Source organism: Aedes aegypti, chromosome 1 (assembly GCF_002204515.2).
Source record: "Aedes aegypti strain LVP_AGWG chromosome 1, AaegL5.0 Primary Assembly, whole genome shotgun sequence".
Classification (NCBI taxonomy): Eukaryota; Metazoa; Arthropoda; class Insecta; order Diptera; family Culicidae; genus Aedes; species Aedes aegypti.
Genome location: NC_035107.1, coordinates 151896186 through 151904198, shown reverse-complemented (window position 1 = coordinate 151904198; position 8013 = coordinate 151896186).

Here is an 8013-nt window from a genome sequence, read left to right as displayed (position 1 = left end):
TTAATTTTTGTATTATTTGTTTATATGCCCAAGTAACCAAAAGCATTATAACATTGCACGTATTCTACTGCATATCAACAACATTGATGTAACATTGCCTTTATTCGACATATTTCAAGAGCTGTCAAGCAATATAGCATTAACTCTACATTATAAATGTATCAATGCACTAATATCACTTTATAAATTGCACTGCTGCACTAATGTTACTTTACAAACTGCTTCATTGCTTTATCGTCGTTTTTGCATTAGTGCAACTGTAAAAGGGCTCTTTTCCACTTTTAAACTACTTTAATGGTAGGCTTACGGCAACGCAGCTACATTATATATGCAATGATATAATGCTCCATGGTTACTTGGGTGCTCTTTCAAATTCGTCTTTTTCAATATCAGTGAAAGTGATTATAGATAATATTCCTTTTACCTTTATTAATTTGGGTGATTTTAATGCCCATAATTATTGTTGGGGAAATGATAAAGTTGATGGTCGTGGTTTGTTAATTATGGATCTTATTGATGAATTCAATTTAAATATTCTAAATGATGGTTCATACACGAGAATTGCTGTGCCACCATTACAAAATTCATGTATTGATTAATCTTTACAGTACGGCCTATTAAAAAACAAATGCGATAGTTGTCATATCATGTTTCATGGTAGTTTTTATTTACAAAATGTGAACGAAACATGAATGTTATTCGTTGTTTGTATTGTTTAATCTATTTAGACTCAGTTTTTTGCTTTGGACATGATTTTTATCTGTTATTTTCATCTTACTAAAGAGGAATTGCATACTCCCAAATATTATGATGCGGTCGTCGAGTTCAATATCTTTGTGATGAAAGTATCTAAAACACCAATGATGGCGTGAAATGCTTCACAGGCCTTGTCTTCAACATTCGCTAATATCAAATGATAGAATTGTTTCATAATTGGATCATTGAAGACATAAACATGTTTTCAAAAAAACGGCACATTTTAGAGGGCCGTGGTTGAACCTTCATATAAGTATGATAAGCGGCTCTGTTTTGCCCAAAACCTATGAGCTTATATTGATATAAGTTGTCTTTAACCAAAAAACCAAATTTCGTCCTTGAAAAAATGTTATAGTCTTCCGTATATATTTTTTATTAAACTTTAACAAAAGATAAGGGCATGTCATACCTATGAGACGCAAATGCCTCCAAAACTATGACCCTGGCAAAAGATTTTATTGTGACCATGAAAACACGTTCTCTAAGAACTCACCCATCATCCAATCCCAAACAAACTAAATTTTCAACAATAAAGTATGATTTTCGAAGGTGGAAAGTTTATCACCTGAGAATACGACAATCAGACGCTGTTTCTAACTTTGAGCGGACAAAACCTTGAAACTTTTTTGCTTTATTACATTATTTAGGACGGTAATAAAAATATAAAAAAAATGTTCTAGATAGCGAAGTTATGGCAGAATATACAACAGTAATCGAAAATTACATTCACTTACAAAAACAATGGAAATAACGCTTGTGGATGCTATATTCACGTTCAAACAATTTTCGCATTTTTATGGGCCATACTGTATGTTCAAGTAATTCAGCTTTCTTATCATCTTGGAAAACAATAAATGATCCACATGAAAGCGATCATCTTCTTATCTTGATTCAAGTTGCAGGTTCAACATGAGTGCAAATTTTAATAATTCCACTTTTCAAAAACTGTAGATTGGATGAAATTTTCTGATTTGACGTCCACTTCATTGATACAAGTAGTAGACCTTTGTTCTCCAATTGAAAAATATAATCAATTCATTAAAATTTTAGCTAAATGTTTACAAAAATCACAGAAAAAAAGTCAGTTTCTATAATTCAAAAGAATAGGCGTCCTACATTTTGGTGGGATGAAGATTGTTCTAGAGCTTCGAAAACCAAATCAGATGCTTTTAAAAATTTTCGTCGCTATTGTACTAGAGAAAAACTATTTGTTATGTTGTAGAGAAGAAGCTATGTTTACTCGTATTACTACATTTAAGAAATGGAATTATTGGAAACATTTTATTGAAAATCTTGATAGAGAAACTTCTTTATCAGGTATCAGGTATCAGAAGGCCGGCACGTTCCCCACCATTTGGGAGATTTGTGCCATCGCCATATTTGAACCTATTTCATCATGTACCCGATGGGAGAGAAAAGGGAAGGGAAAGATGGGAGGAAATAGGAGTGGGATCATTTGAAGATGGAAGATCGCATAAGCGAAATGAAAGCATGTAGCAATGCACACTGGTCCCAAAGCCATATCTAGGAAGACAAAAATGATTGCGCCTAAACCGTCAATTTTAGATATATGGTGTCTTCGGCAAAGTTTCTCCATAGTTTTCAGACATTTTTTTTCAGAGATGTGAAAATAGGGTGGCCCACATGGTTTACGAGATCAGCACATAATTTTTTTGCTGACGCATTTAGGACTACACAATGTTCTACAATGTTTTAGAACAACCGATTTGGAGCAACTTTGCCAAAGAACCCAAATTTCTATCTCTCATGGTTCGCGAGTTATGATTTTTTTTTTAACTGAAAAGTTAGGGTGGTACTGAAAAATCAGTTTTTTATTGATAACTTTTTATACGATAATTTCTCACAAAAACTTTGTTCCGAGCACTTTTAGAACTTTTGATTGCGCAACTTTTTGCCGAAATAAACTACTGTTCTATCTCTTATGGTTACAGAGTTATCAGAAATTTTCTTCGAAAAAATGGTTGTTTTCAAATGCCGATATCTCCGAAAGGCGCAAACGGATTGTACAAGACTTCGACACTGTCCGGCTCCTCGAAAGATGACGGAGCCTGTTTCTGGTTCGTTTTCTGGCAAAGCCGAATTTTAGCACTACGCGGCACTTAGAAAGTCCTCGAAACACTCGAAACGACACTTCGAAACACTAATCACACGACACCACTATACTGTCTTTTACTTGGCCAATTGAAGGCACAAATCGCAATAATGTTCGGCACTAAATTCGATAGTTATCAGTTCGAAACTACAATTCCAATAAGGAAAACCTTCCACCACAACCCTTTCTTCAAACCAAGGGATTCAGAGACACTTCTCGTCGCACTCGAAATGAAACGCGTCTGATTTCAACGATTGGACAGACAAAACTGATGTATTTTTTCTCTTGCGCGCAACTTTTACATCTTTACTATGTACAAGGGAATAATGGGTTATGTATACATATATGTGTTAACATTTCAATTCTCTACTTCTACTGCCGGCTCGGTCTTCGCTCACCTCGCTCACACGACAACGACGATGATGATGATGACGATGACGGTCGACACTCTTGCGCTCGTTACTGCGTGGACGATGATGATCTTTGCGCTCGTGACTGCTGCTAGGGTGAATTCACACATTGTTGCTACCGTTGCATTAAACATCCTCCCCCCGTTGGAAGACGTCTCTTCCAACTGTTTGCTCGGGGTCGACTGGGAGAAAGCATAACTTCGAAACAGATCGTCGCAATAAACCATTTTTCGTCTTCACGTTGACCACTCTTGTTACTCCATCGGTACCTGGGAACAATTCGACAATGCGACCAAGTAACCATTTTTGAATTGGCAAGTTGTCCTTCTTGATAAGCACCAGTTGTCCTTGCTTTACTTCGACCTTCTTGTGCCACTTGTATCTTTGCTGCAACGACGATAAATATTCCGAGCTCCATCGGTCCCAAAAGTGTTTGACTATGTGGTTGATGTGCTCGAAGCGTGACCTTGGATGTTTCGAACCAAGGCTGACCTCCGGTTGGGGAATGGCGGTTAGAGGTCTAAAGATCAAAAAGTGTCCCGGTGTCAATGGCTCGAAATCTTCTGGATCGTCTGACAGCGATGTTATGGGCCTGGAGTTTAGCACTGCTTCGATACGAGCCAATACTGTCGACAACTCCTCGAAACATAGAGTTGCTCCAGCAGTGTACTTGATTAGCAGGGACTTGGTCTGTCGAATGTTCGCCTCCCAGATTCCTCCGAAATGTGGTGCCTCTGGAGGGTTGAAACACCACTCGATTTCGGGGTCACTTGCTTGTTGGATGCCTTCCTGAGTTTCGCTGCTCTCGAAGAACTCCTTCCATTGCTTCAGGATGTTCGATGTACCGACAAAGTTGGTACCGTTATCGGTCCACACAGTCGCTGGTTTGCCTCGACGACTGATGAATCGGTCAAATGCTGCCATGAATGCGCCGGTTGATAGCTTGCTGACGATTTCGAGGTGGATCGCTTTGGTTTCCAGGCAAACGAACAGTGCGATCCAGCCCTTGTGCTCCACGGTTTATCGTTTGTTTCGTTGTTTGATGGCAATTGGTCCACACAAATCGATGCCAACTCGATAGAACGGATATTCTGCTTCGAGACGGCAAGCTGGCAAATCTCCCATGTATTGATGAATCGGGTGAGCGCTGGTTTTGAAGCATCGGACGCATCCTCGGATGACCCTTTTCACGGCGCTTTTTCCACGGACAATCCAGTACTCCCTTCGAATGGCGTTCAGAGTTGTTTGGGCGCCCACGTGCATGTTGGACGTATGCACTGAACGGATGACTGCCTCGGTGAAAGGGTGACTTGAAGGAAGGATCATCTGGTGTTTTTGGTCATAGGAGCAGGATGACTTCGATAGGCGTCCACCGACCCTGAGGATGCCATGGTTGTCTACGAAGGGGGAGAGCGGGATGAGCGAATTGTTCCTTGTCGTTACCTGATTCTGCAATTGGTCGAATACTTCCGGGTAAGCTTCCTTCTGGACGAGACGCACTAGAGTCAGCTTGGCTAGCCGAAGCTCCTGCATGGTGTACTCCCCTCGAAACTGGTGATCAGGACCTCTCTTACGATTCTGGAACAGGCGCTTGATCCGAGCAACAACTCGAACCATGGTGTTATATTTGCTGCTGTTGTCAAACAACTGGAACCTTTCTGTCACCACAGGCTTTGTAGTGATCGTAGTAAGCTCGGGAAGTTCGTCTTCGGTGATCAAATTCACGTTCTTGCACCAGGTTGTTTCGGGATCTTTCAGGAACAGAGGGCCTCGCCACCAGAGACTTGCGGATTCGAGCTCGTTTGGCATGATTCCGCGCGATGCTAAATCGGCGGGGTTTTCGTAGCCACTGACGTGATACCAGTTGGCAGGCTTTGTGACACGCAGTATTTTGGTGACTCGATTGGCAACAAAAACGTCAAGTTTGCTGGGACAGGTGTTAATCCAGCTAAGAGCAATTGTTGAATCGCTCCAAAGTTTGATTTGATCGATATCAACTGGTAGGGATCGTGTAACTTGGTCGACTAATTGAGCGAGCAATACGGCTCCACAAAGTTCTAAGCGCGGAATCGTGGCACGGTTCGCCTTGAGAGGTGCTACATGCGATTTTGAACACAACAACCGAATTGAAATTTGACCTTGAATATTTCGTGACCTTAGATACAAGCAAGCCCCATAGCCCTTTTCGGATGCATCACTGAAGCCCAAAAGATCGACACTTATCGTATTCGACAGAAGTAACACACAACGACTGATCTTGATGGTTTCCATTTCTTGTAGTTGACGTCGATACTCGTACCACAGTTTTTCTTGCTTAGCGTCTAGTGCTCCATCCCAAGATTGTTTCTGCTTCCATAACTCTTGCATCAGCAACTTCCCTGTCATCACTACCGGTCCGGCGAAGCCTAGCGGGTCGAACAACTTGGATATGTCCGATAATACCTTCCGCTTTGAGGGGACTCCTTCACTAAAAGCTGCCGATGGAATTTGGAAGCTGAAGATGTCTTGAGTGGGTTGCCAAGTTAACCCAAGGGTCTTCGTACGACCTTCTTCGCTGAACAAAACTTTCTGCTCCAGTTTTTCGGTTGGTAGATCCGCCAAAACTTCTTCTCGATTCGAACACCATTTGTGCAGTTCAAGGCCAGCTGTAGCCAACATGGCTTCGAATTGTTTCCGCATTTCCTGGACTTCTTCGACCGTTTCTGCACCGAACAGTGCATCATCTACGTAGACGGATTTCTTTCCAAACTGTGCCGCAAGAGGGAATTTGTCGGATTCGTCATCGCAAATTTAGATCAGTGTGCGGGTGGCTTGGAAAGGAGCACAAGCGGTACCGTACGTCACAGTAGTGAGTCGATAGATGCTGATTTCTTCCTCGGGACTGGACCTCCACAAAATGTGCAAGAAACGACGATCTTCTTCTCGAATACTGATTTGCCGAAACATTTTCGAAACGTCAGTGGTTGCGACAACCTTGTGTACACGGAAAGCGAGCAAAATGTTGACCAGATGCGGCTGTAGTGTCGGTCCCACTAACAGCAGATCGTTCAAAGACACTCCATTGCTGCTCTTTGCGGACGCATCGAAAACTACACGAACTTTCGTAGTACTACTATCTGGCCTTTGTATCGCATGGTGGGGGATGAAATAGCATCCTTCGTTGGATTGTTCGACGGGACTGAACGTTCCCACCTTCTCCATGTGTTCCATGTCGAGATACTCCTGCATAAATTTGCGGTACTCGGAGTATAAGTGCTCGTCTTTTTCCAGTCTTTTTTCGAGAAGAAGAAACTTTCGATGGGCCATGTGCTTGGAATCGCCAAGTTTGACATCGGTTTCCTTGAACGGCAAAGCGAGGACGTAGCGACCAGATTCGTTCCGATAATGAGTGGAGGAGAAATGTTCTTCAGCCTTCTGTTCATCGCTACAGTAGATTCGCTCTTGTCCGTAGGCTTCTAGCTCCCAAAACTTGGAAAGTTGATCGTCCAGTTGTTCATTCGTTATCGGGAGCGCTTGCACGATGGGGTAGGAACTTCTTTCCATGACTGGGCCTCCAGCTACCCAACCAAAAACTGTTTGTCGAAGGGTGGGCAGACTGTCTGCCAATTTATAGCTTCGACTTAGCATCATTTTGTCCCAATCCAAAATCCCGAAGAGAATTTCCACACGAGCAGGTTGGTTGAAGTTTGGATCTGCGAGATCGATCCACTCCGGAATATTCCAATGCGAGTATTTGAAAGGTCTCAATGGCAGCTTGGTCGTAATGTTTGGTGTTACTAGGAACTCCGAGATGGAATCGAAGTAGGAGCATTTCGAACTCACATGTGCGACGACAGCCTCAGCAATTTTCCGACCTGCACCTCCAAAACCAACCACAGAAACATCAGATGGAAAAGCCTTGAGACGTAGTTTTTGAACACAAGCACTTGTCATGAACGTAGACATCGCACAGGAATCCAGCACAGCCCTGCACTCTTGCAATTCACCATCCTCACCACGAACATTCACGATCGCTGTATGTAGCAGTGCTTGATCAGTAGCGGTAATCAATTGAACCCTTTTCGTCACCCTAGTCGAATTCAAGCTGCTTGGGGTACGAAATGCTTCTGGTTCAGGCACAATTGTTTCGACCAGATTTGTGGACTCGATCACATCGGTGGGTTCCGTTACCGCACACAATTCAACACGGCTTGGTCCAGGTTCTGAGGCCGCTTCACTACCTCCATTATCGGCTCTCCTATTTGGGTTGGTCTTCAGTCTATCGCTCTGGTTGGACAACGATTTCGGTTCAAAATGGAGAAGGGTATTGTGTCGTTGACCGCAATCCTTACACGAGCTACTTTTGCAATCAGCAACAACATGGCGGTTACTAAAACAATTGACACACAATCGAAGCTCTTTTACTCGTTGGAAACGTTGCGATGGAGACTTTGCAAGGAAAGAACGACACTCGTTGATGTAATGGCCACCAGAACAATGGAAACAAGCAAACCTCCTTTTTGAATCATCCTCCTTTGTGCTTACAAAAACCTTCGGAAACTGTTTGGTGCCCACAGGTTTACTGACCACACGAGAAGCTAATTTATTGTCCTGTTCCAGATTTTCTAATATGCGGCACCGATTTTGCAGAAACTCAACCATATCTTGCCATTTGACAAGATTGGTACCGACAATTTGAGATTGGAAGTCTTTGTGGGTCTGTTTGTCGAGTTTGGAAGCGACGATGTGGAATAC